Consider the following 11503-nt stretch of genomic DNA (forward strand, 5'->3'; position numbering starts at 1 on the left):
GTGTTGAAATGCTTACTCAATGAGAATCAAAGCGATGCGACTGGAAATATTGAGCTCAGTCTCGAGGCTCGCGAGGTTCCGCCGGACTCGGAGATGAGACCTCTGAAAGCCGCGGAAGAAAATACCCTTCAACCAAATGCAAATACTCGGGTCTTCTTGTAGCCGGTCTGTCCACAACAGAGCGTGAGCTGCATCGCAATATGACAGTCCATGAATCTTCACGTGTACTCGTACAAATATAAGGACACGAATACGAATATTTCTCTCTATGGTAATTTGCAGTGTACGTTGGAACATACTTAATTAACTATGTTGGTAAATTTTCTGTGATAGTAAGGCGTGCAATTAAACCACTTTAATTGTACCAGTAGCGACACTGTTCATGATAAAACTCATCTTAAATTCAACTCTACTTTTTACTGACGATGAGTTGAGCATTTAAGCCACAAAATAACGACCGTGTTGAAGAAATCCAATAATTCTAAGTTTTTTATCCTATTTCTTGATAACAGAACTCTGAAAAAGAACAATTTCTGCTAACAAGCTAAACTTTACGTGAGTGCCTTTTAATGAATTCTATTAACCAGAAATGAAGGTTTCTTTTACTTTTTCTTACGAATTAAGGCCGAAAAATTTGCCGCAAAAGTGTTCATTGGCTCCCCCTTAGCAACTTTCTTCAGGTTGAGCCACCGTATCGTAGTACAGCTGGTGATTCACGAAAACTTCCTGGGCTGAAGAACATCATACGCCAAGCCATCGCCAACATACCTGTCAATATGCTTCTGCGAGTTGAATGGAATTTCAAAAATCGACTAACTGAATGCATTGACAATTAGGCCGTCATTTGTCCGACGTCACGTCATCTTTAAAACTAATTGATACAAAAATAAAGATGATGTGTTTTCAATCAAATTTATATTGTAATGATATCTAAACTAGCTATTTATTTATTGAGCTTTCAAATCAGGATGTATCCGACTCGTCATAATTCAATCATGGTTTCTGAGCGCTCGTCGTCTCACTGCGAATTATAATAGTTAGCTGTGTCAGTTCTCAACTTCAGATTTGATTGGAACTTTTTCGCTAGCTTCTACTGTTCTAATTTCTACTTTCGCTAGCTTCTACTTCTACTTTCTTCTCCTTTTGAAAATCAATTCTTTAACTGACAATACTACTTTAAAATTTTTCATGTTTATTGTTTCCTCTCACAGATAAATTAAATCTGATGACCGAGTTACTGTAGGTAGTACAAGACCTCCGAACACACAGAGATTTTCAAATAAGTTTGAATTACTTTTAAATTCTTACCATAGTGTTTCCGAACTGCTCTCCTCTACATTGGGCTCTCAATTATTTGGCAATCACAAGTTGGCTGTGCTGTCCGACTTTCTTTTGTTGTGTTCGAAGGTCTCGCCAGTGACGAGTGGAGGCAATTTAACGTCCCTCATCTTCTCGGCTCACTTGGTCGAGTAGGACGCGTGGTTAAGGAAATTGATTATTATTATTACAACACTTCTCTTTAACTTCACTTCTTGTTGTTTGTCTGTCTGTCTGCTACAAATCTTATAATCGATATTTAACACACTTCTACCTGAACAATCGATATGAAATTTGGCACACTTGCATAAAGTCAGAGACAATGCATGAATCAGTTGACAGAATAAATAATTTTGAAAATTTACAAAAATTTGATTATCACAAAAAATTTTGAACAATAATTTTTTTAATAATTGAAAATAAAATTAGAAATTCATTGTACATGTGTAGCATCCAAGACAATGGATTCTTCAGAAGTGTTGTCTTTAAAAAGTAATTTTTAACGCATATTATTACAACAATTCTCTTTAACTTCACTTCTTGTTTGTTTGTCTGTCTGCTACAAATCTCATAATCTATATTTAGCACACGTCTACTTTTCCTATCAATCTGAAATTTTGCACACTTGCGTAAAGTTGGAGACAATACATGAATCAATTGACAGAATAAATAATTTTAAAAATTTTGATAAATAATTTTTTTACTAGAAAAATTGAAAAAATAATTTTGTCTGCTACAAATCTTACAATCAATATTTAACACACTTCTTCCTGTCCGATCGATTTGAAATTTTGCACACTTTCGTAATGTCTTATACAATGCATGAATAAATTGACAGAATAAATAATTTTGAAACTTTAAATTTTTACTATGAAAATAAAAATTTAAAAATAAATTTTCTTCATTATTTGAAAATGAAATTTGAAATTCATTGTACATGTGTAACATCGGAGACTCTGCATTCTTTAGAAGCGTTTAATTAAAAAAGTAATTTTTAAACGCATATTTTATTATTCAGAGAATGATATGTACTGCTCAGAAACGAAACGCTCCAATATTATAGCGGTTTCTTCCGCAAGTGTTGGAGCTGCCGATGCGCTGAGTATCTTGGCCAGCGAGCACCTACAGCGAAATAAATTCTGGCGGCCACATGTACGCCAGAAGCCATTTCATTAAATATATTAATAAATGGAGTGCAGATACCCAGGTCGATGGATTATCAACATTATGGCAGACTACTGTTGGATGGTTAAATTGGAAAATAAAAAAACACAGCCGAAAAGCACCTGAAGAAGCTTTGACGAAAAAAAGCGTTTATAACAAAGAACCATAATAACTTTGTGATACATACAGTATATAACACTATCAAACGCATTTCAGCTAAACATCATTAAGTGTTTGGCATTAATCTATCTTTTTATAATAAAATCTAATGCAAGATTTCCATTTTTAATGTTTTCTCATGAGATTTTGAAATTATTCAATAGGCATGTGTTACCCGAGTAGAAATGTCATTTTAGAAATCAGCGGAAAAAAGATATAGATCCCTTAAAGAATTAAAACAAATTTTTAGAAATTTCTTTTGCTGTCCTGAGAATTATTATTCCAACGCCTTCAAAAATATTGATAGCGTCTTCTTAGTCTAAGTATTATAATGAACAGATATAAGGTATAATTGCTGCAACTCTGTTGCAAATATATAATATTGTTGCCAAGTAGGCTATCTGTATAAAATGTGTTCAGATTTCTTTAACATCTTCTCATTGGATCCTTCCAGACGGTAATTAATGAGTCATACAATAAATCTATTGGCATTTCCGTAACTTTTGCATTAATTAAAAATGGATTTAATTTGTCGTGAGAAAATTTTCAAGGCGCAGTGAAATCGTCATCCAAAAGGCAAAACTTTCAGACTCTGCGCGGCAGTTGTATATTTAGATCGAAAAAATTTATGTTAATGAAAGAAAGCTTCTTTTCGTGATAAATCATCTAATTCATAAGGAATTCAAAATAATTTTTTAGAATAAATGAAAGGTGTTCACACCTTGTAAATTTTAATTCAAACCAATGTAGGGTTTTATTCCCTACGCTGATGGTAATCCTCTTCTAGGGATGATCAAAAGGTAAGCGCTAAGCAGGATTGAAATAAATAGTTAACAATTTAGGTATTTCAATCAGAATTTATTCAAAGCTTCACATTTTAGTGGGCAGTTCTTCATATTTAAGGCAGTAGAAATCCATTTATAGAAAGCTGCGTCCAGGTTTAATTTAATTTGGCAGAAAGGCAGCAGATGTTGAAGATTACTGGAAATACTGGTAAAACAAACGCATCATTACCATAGAGTCAATAAGCTAGTAAATAGCAATAATTCAGATATTTCAGAAGTTAATCAGAAGCAGTTGAGTTTACGCTAATAAAAGCATTGTGAGAAATTTAACATTTCTCACCGAGAATTACATAAACATCAGATGATTTAATTTTTGCGCGCAGTGCGGGCGTCTTTTTTTTTGTCCAGCTGTGCGGACAAGTTGACGTTGGGTTCTGCGCGAGCAAGATCGGTAGATGCAATTTTAAGGGGTCGCCTGCCGAAGACCACCACTGCTCTGGATGTAATGGACCATCATGATTCCTGCCTTCCGGAACGTAGCCTTCAACACTTCAAGCCGTCCGTATCTAGGCCGTGGGTCGAACCAGCCCTCGGTCGAACGGCCACTTGTCGATGGACGATAAATTTTTGAACAGAACTATGCTATCTGAAACCTAACCTCAGATGCGGTGAACGTAAAATTACGTAATTTAACGATGCCCGGATTTTAGATTCGATCCGCGGCCTGGTGGTGCACGGCAGGTTCTATGCGGGGCCGGTGGAAGACAAAGCCGAGTGGTTCACGGCTGATTGGTGGATCTCCGGATCGAGAGATCCGAGGCGTTTGATTCAGGGCTTATTGGTGCACAAAATTGGTGGTGCACGGCTGCGCTCCCAATTTTAAGCAGTTCCGAGCGGTGGTCGGCTCCATCAGTGACCAATTCGAACTACAAATTTTGTGCCGCTTGCCAATCAGTGTCATCATGTTCATCAGTCATTAAGTATTTCTCAAAACTTCCTATAAACTTGGTTCTCTGTTCCTTATTTTGTGTGAACGCCGTGAGTCATTTTCGTTTTGTTTGGTTGCATTAACTGTGCTTATTTTTTTGCTCCTGTAGGAAGTTGGACATCGTTTGAAGACTACCACAAGTTGTATAATTTTAAGCAAATTGTATCAAATTTCTATATCAATTTTATATCAAACTATATATCAAATCCATATTGAATTATATATCAAATCTATATTAAATTGTATTAAATCTCTATGAAATAAATCTATTTACAAGAAATGGGCATGTGAAATTTGCGTCGGCAGTTTATTATACTGTTACGTTTTTTTACAATCCTAATTTAAGTCTTTATTCTTCTTTCAACGAGCAGTAAAACCTCTAACTATTCATACTGTCTTCTTCCGTCCAACTTCCTACTCCTCCTACTGATTTTCTCTGGATTTCTAAAATTAAATTCTTCATTCACTTCATCAAATAGAATTCATCAATTCACTGGGCATTAAAAACCTCAGGTTGGTTTAATGTATTAATATCTTTGTACCAATTCTGAAATTATCGTGTCATTAGTTTGCCTGATCGATCCATTGGCAAGTCTGAAAAAATTTATATTTCTTTCTAGTATCAACATTCAAGTTTCGGGTCCTGCAGTGGATGCGTCTTTTCCCATTGCTACGTTATTTCTTTTACGTCACGTGTACGTCGTCTGGCATCATGAGTACTTCACTGCGCTAAGGAGACTTGACCTGAAGACCTCGTATTTTGCCCCTCTCGGAACTAAGCCTGCCCTGTTGCCAAAACCATCCTAACTTCTGCGTTGTTACCAGAAGAGCAGTTTGCTACCTTCTAATGAATTCAAAATAGATGAAATCTTAACTATATGTGGATGCGCCGTTGCTGCTTCCTCCCAAAGTTCCTTGTTCTGTTTTCATTAATTAAATAAACTATTAAAAATTCAAACTCGACTGTGTAAAATCCTTACAGCATATGGCTCACCTTAATCAATTAAGATTAAGTGCACATATTGCGCAGTGCTTTTAGATGTAGAAATCAATTTTAGTAATGATTAATGATTTAATTTAACGAGCGGTAGTTCCGAATTTAATTAAGAGGTCACCTTAGTATAGACTAGAGAATGATCACCTTGGCCAGTCAAGTTAATATTTAAGGTTTACGGTTATAAGGTTCAAGTAGAATAGGCAATTTGGAAACTAGCCAACAACGAGGCGGCCAAAGTGTTCAAAAAGAAGTGAAAAAACGCATGCACAACAAAACTGAAATTTAAACAACTCAAAGGTTGTGCACAATAAATTAACACCATTCATTTAGAGAATTAAGGAAATTAAGGTGACATTGAGCACGTAGAGGAAATGAACACGACCGCGCAGTTAGAGTTTACAGAATTAAGCCTTTTATGAGAGCAGCGGCTCAGCCTTATATGGACTGAGCACGTTCTGCTTCTTCGCCGTAGTCTTTCCAGAAGCCCGGATCGGAAATTTCCCGAACACCAAATCATTCTCCCGCTGCCTAACACTTATTCCTCCTCTTTCGCAACAAAATTACTCGACATTGCAGATAAAAATGTTTGCACAAAGAATATGAAAACGACTTGTGTCATTTCCATACTATAGGTCATAACATTTATAGCGAGTAATTAATTAACGAGAGCTGTCGCTTCGTAACATTTCAGTATAAAATCAAAATATTGCAGTCTTTACAAAACTTAGAGAGGTAACTTAGCCCACGCTTACTGGAACGCTTAAGCTTTGATATTTCAAACCCGTCTCGCCCTCTCCTAAGGCGCCTCTCTATTGCACTTCTCTAAAGTTTATTCTGTCAACAACAGATATTCGTAGAGTTTACTAGTAACTTATTGATTTTTACCTCAGCATGTCGCTTCATACTTCCATGTTGATTTGTGCTATTTAATTATCCAAGTGGCATTAGCTGCACTATCACTTACTATCACTTTCATTCAATGCACTTCCACTTTCATACAGTGACACGTTAGTGACCATGTCGCAGCTTCAAGTCTACAATCAACACTAATCACCATGCGACCAGTTTGCATGAACTTAGTATGTTGAATGTTATGTTTATGGCTACATGTAGTGGGGAAATGAATGTAATGCTGAGGTGTTAAAATTGAAGTAATGTTTCATTAACGTTATTTTTTAAACTTGAAGATGACTCGCAGGTTAATGAATTTTTATAAACTTGAAACTTTTGCTAAATACACTATTGTATATCACAAAGAAAAAATTCCGGGGCCATGGGTGCTTCAGGATGTGTTTCAACCGAGTACTGTGTGCCTCAACTAAAGCTCTTTCAATGCATCGTAACGTTATTAGTAAATTTGTCCAAGAGAACTAATTACAATAGTTTTTAATTGCATAATTTAACAAAAATTGTCAAAAAATTAGCAAACCGAGTGAGAAACTAATTATCATGACTTCTCAAGTGAAAATTGAACTAGCTAGTTGCGAATGTGTTTATGTGTACGTTCTACGGCTATGAGCGGGGGACTGAGAGTCATGGATCTTGGTATACATTTGTATGTTTAAAAATTTGTTGTCTACAAAATATTTAGTGGTGACATCGGCCGGAGGAGTAGAATATATGGGGAATGATTTCATCCGGCGGGGTAAACTGGACATGGATATCACAGAGGTTCTGAAAAGCTGGTTAGTTTCCCCATAGATTTATTCATATCCTGAGTTCTGAAACAATAGGTGTCTCAAAATCTCAAACTTTGGTCATGGATAAAATTTTGAGACACTCAGACGTATTTGAGACGCCTAGACGGTCGTAGGCATCTCGTTTTCGGCATGATTGCTCGGAGGAGCCTTGAAACAACTGAGTGTCAAAACAGTGGTCAATTTGCTTTCTGCGATTCCACCAAATTTACTTAGGAATTAAAAAAATATCTATACCTTAATCAAAAGAATTTCTCATGTAGAGAATGATACGCATCGCGTAGAAACAAAAAGCTTCTATAGCGTTGTGTTGTGCCGCAAGTGTATGAGAGCTGCGCAACTGGTTAGTATCAAGGCCAGTGAACACCTGCACCTGCACCTGCACCTGCACCTGCACCTGCACCTGCACCTGCACCTGCACCTGCACCTGCACCTGCACCTGCACCTGCACCTGAACCTGCACCTGCACCAGCACCTGCACCTGCACATGCACCTGCACCTGCACCAGCACCTGCACCTGCACCTGCACCTGCACCTGCACCTGCACCTGCCTTATTTCGCTGTAGGTGCTCGCTGGCCAAGATACTCAGCACATCGGCAGCTCTAACGCTTGCGGAAGAAACCGCTATAATATTGGAGCGTTTCGTTTCTGAGCAGTGCATATCATTCTCTGAATAATAAAATATGCGTTTAAAAATTACTTTTTAAAGAAAACGCTTCTAAAGAATGCCGTATCTCCGATGTTACACATGTACAATGAATTTCAAATTTCATTTTCAAATAATGAAGAAAATTTATTTTTAAATTTTTATTTTCATAGTAAAAATTTAAAGTTTCAAAATTATTTATTCTGTCAATTTATTCATGCATTGTATAAGACATTACGAAAGTGTGCAAAATTTCAAATCGATCGGACAGGTAGAAGTATGTTAAATAATGATTGTAAGATTTGTAGCAGACAAAATTATTTTTTCAATTTTTCTAGTAAAAAAATTATTTATCAGAATTTTTAAAATTATTTATTCTGTTAATTGATTCGTGTATTGTCTCCAACCTTACGCAAGCGTGCAAAATTTCAGATTGATAGGAAAAGTAGACGTGTGCTAAATATCGATTATAAGATTTGTAGCAGACAAACAAACTAACAAACAACAAGAAGTGAAGTTAAAGAGAAGTGTTGTAATAATAATATGCGTTTGAAAATTAGTTTTCAAAGACAACGCTTCTGAAGAATCTAATGTCTTGGATGTTACACATGTACAATGAATTTCTAATTTTATTTTCAAATATTAAAAAAATTATTTTTCAAAATTTTTTATGATATCAAAATTTTGTAAGTTTTCAAATTATTTACTCTGACAACTGATTCATGCATTGTCTCTGACTTTATGCAAGTGTGCAAAATTTCAGATAGATTTGACAGGTCAAATTGTGTCATATATGGATTATAAGATTTGTAGCAGACGAAATTATTTTTTAATTTTTTTAATAATGAAAACAACAATTTTTTAATCTATTAAATTATTTATTCTGTCAATTGATTCATGCATGGTCTCCAACTTTACGCTATTGTGCCAAATTTCATATCAATTGTACAGGTAGAAGTGTGTCAAATATCGGTAATAAGATTTGTAGCTGACAAAATTATTAATAATTTTTTAAATATTGAAAAAAATTAATTTTTGAAATCATTTATTCCGTCAATTGATTCATGCATTTTCTCCAATTTTATGCAAGTGTGCCAAATTTCATATCGATTGTTCAGGTAGAAGTGTGTTAAATATCGATTATAAGATTTGTAGCAGACAGACAGACAAACAACAAGAAGTGAAGTTAAAGAGAAGTGTTGTAATAATAATAATCAATTTCCTTAACCACGCGTCCTACTCGACCAAGTGAGCCGAGAAGATGAGGGACGTTAAATTGCCTCCACTCGTCACTGGCGAGACCTTCGAACACAACAAAAGAAAGTCGGACAGCACAGCCAACTTGTCACTGCCAAATAATTGAGAGCCCAATGTAGAGGAGAGCAGTTCGGAAACACTATGGTAAGAATTTAAAAGTAATTCAAACTTATTTGAAAATCTCTGTGTGTTCGGAGGTCTTGTACTACGTACAGTAACTCGGTCATCAGATTTAATTTATCTGTGAGAGGAAACAATAAACATGAAAAATTTTAAAGTAGTATTGTCAGTTAAAGAATTTATTTTCAAAAGTAGAAGGAAGTAGAAGTAGAAGCTAGCGAAAGTAGAAATTAGAACAGTAGAAGCTAGCGAAAAAGTTCCAATCAAATCTGAAGTTGAGAACTGACACAGCTAACTATTATAATTTGCTGTGAGACGACGAGCGCTCAGAAACCATGATTGAATTATGACAAGTCGGATACATCCTGATTTGAAAGCTCAATAAATAAATAGCTAGTTTAGATATCATTACAATATAAATTTGATTGAAAACACATCATCTTTTTTTTTGTTTCAATTAGTTTTAAAGATGACGTGACGTCGGACAAATGACGGCCTAATTGTCAATGCATTCAGTTAGTCGATTTTTAAATTCCATTCAACTCACAGAAGCATATTGACAGGTATGTTGGCGATGGCTTGGCGTATGATGTTCTTCAGCCCAGGAAGTTTTCGTGAATCACCAGCTGTACTACGATACGATGGCTCAACCTAAAGAAAGTTGCTAAGGGGGAGCCAATGAACACTTTTGCGGCAAATTTTTCGGCCTTAATTCGTAAGAAAAAGTAAAAGGAACGTTCATGTTTGTTTTATAAGAATTCATTAACACGTTAAGTGCGGCAACGACCCACGGCGCTGGCAGCTGGCCTAAAAACAGCCAAGTCCGCTGCTAAAAAGGCCTATTATTCAAAATTTACTAGTAAATTTGTAGTTTCAGGTGCAAAAATTAAATTTTATTTTTTTTCGTACATTTTATATTTTAATGAGGCAGTACTGCCATCATAAATGTTTGTTGACAAACGCAATTGAAAAAAAACTGAATCGCGTAATTCATCTGGAAATAAAGACCCTGCCACCCACCCGTGGGTCGTCCCGCACTTAACGTGTTAAAAGGCACTCACGTAAAGTTTAGCTTGTTAGCAGAAATTGTTCTTTTTCATAGTTCTGTTATCAAGAAATAGGATAAAAAACTTAGAATTATTGCATTTCTTCAACACGGTCGTTATTTTGTGGCTTAAATGCTCAACTTATCGTCAGCAAAAAGTAGAGTTGAATTTAAGATGAGTTTTATCATGAACGGTGTCGCAAACCGGTACAATTAAAGTGGTTTAATCGCACGCCTCACTATCACAGAAAATTCACCAACAAAGTTAATTAAGTATGTTCCAACGTACACTGTAAATAACCAGAGAGAGAAATATTCGTACTCGTGTCCTTATATTTGTACGAGTACACGTGACGATTCATGGACTGTCATATTGCGATGCAGCTCACGCTCTGTTGTGGACAGACCGGCTACAAGAAGACCCGAGTATTTGCATTTGGTTGAAGGGTATTTTCTTCCGCGGCTTTCAGAGGTCTCATCTCCGAGTCCGGCGGAACCTCGCGAGCCTCGAGACTGAGCTCAATATTTCCAGTCGCATCGCTTTGATTCTCATTGAGTAAGCATTTCAACACTGATATGTTAAACAAATTTTTCGATAATTTATGCTTGAAAGAAAGTTATTGGAACCTTATTTACATTATAAAAGGATGTATTTCTTCGATTTAAGATTTTAATAATATACGTGTAAAAATTACTTTTCAAGCACAACACTTCTAAAAATCGAGTGCCTCCAATGTAAAACATAAACAATTAATTTTTAGTTTTAATTTCGAATATTAAAAAAGTATTTTTTAATTATTCTTTTTCTTTTAATCATTTTTTAAATTATTATTAATTGATTCATGCATTGTCTCCGACTTTACGCAATTCGGCAAATTTTCAGATAGATTGGACAGCTATAAGTGTGTTAAATATCGATAATAAGATTTGTAGCAGGCAGACAGACAGACAAAGAAGAAGTGAAGTTAAAGAGAGGTGTTGTAAAAAGTATCCTGAAATCGCACCCCAACTGCCCTTATATATTCTGCTGCCATAAGTCTGGATACGCGCCCCAACAGTCCCTATATATTGTGGTGCCATAACATAAGTATCCTGGATACGCGACCCAATAGTCCCTATATATTGTGGTGCCGGGCTTACAACACGGAAAAACTTTTAAAAATATATATTATTTAATATTATTGTTACGTATTATTGTGGTGTCAGCCAAACAAAATAAGAACCATCGAATGATTCAGAAAAGGTTAACAAGCGAGCCAGCTCCATTCATGTGGCTGCAGACGTTCATGTGGCTGCAGACGTTCATGTGGCTGCAGGCGTTCATGTG

The sequence above is a fragment of the Hyalella azteca genome, unplaced genomic scaffold, assembly GCF_000764305.2.
Source record: "Hyalella azteca isolate HAZT.00-mixed unplaced genomic scaffold, Hazt_2.0.2 contig5129, whole genome shotgun sequence".
Taxonomy (NCBI): Eukaryota; Metazoa; Arthropoda; class Malacostraca; order Amphipoda; family Hyalellidae; genus Hyalella; species Hyalella azteca.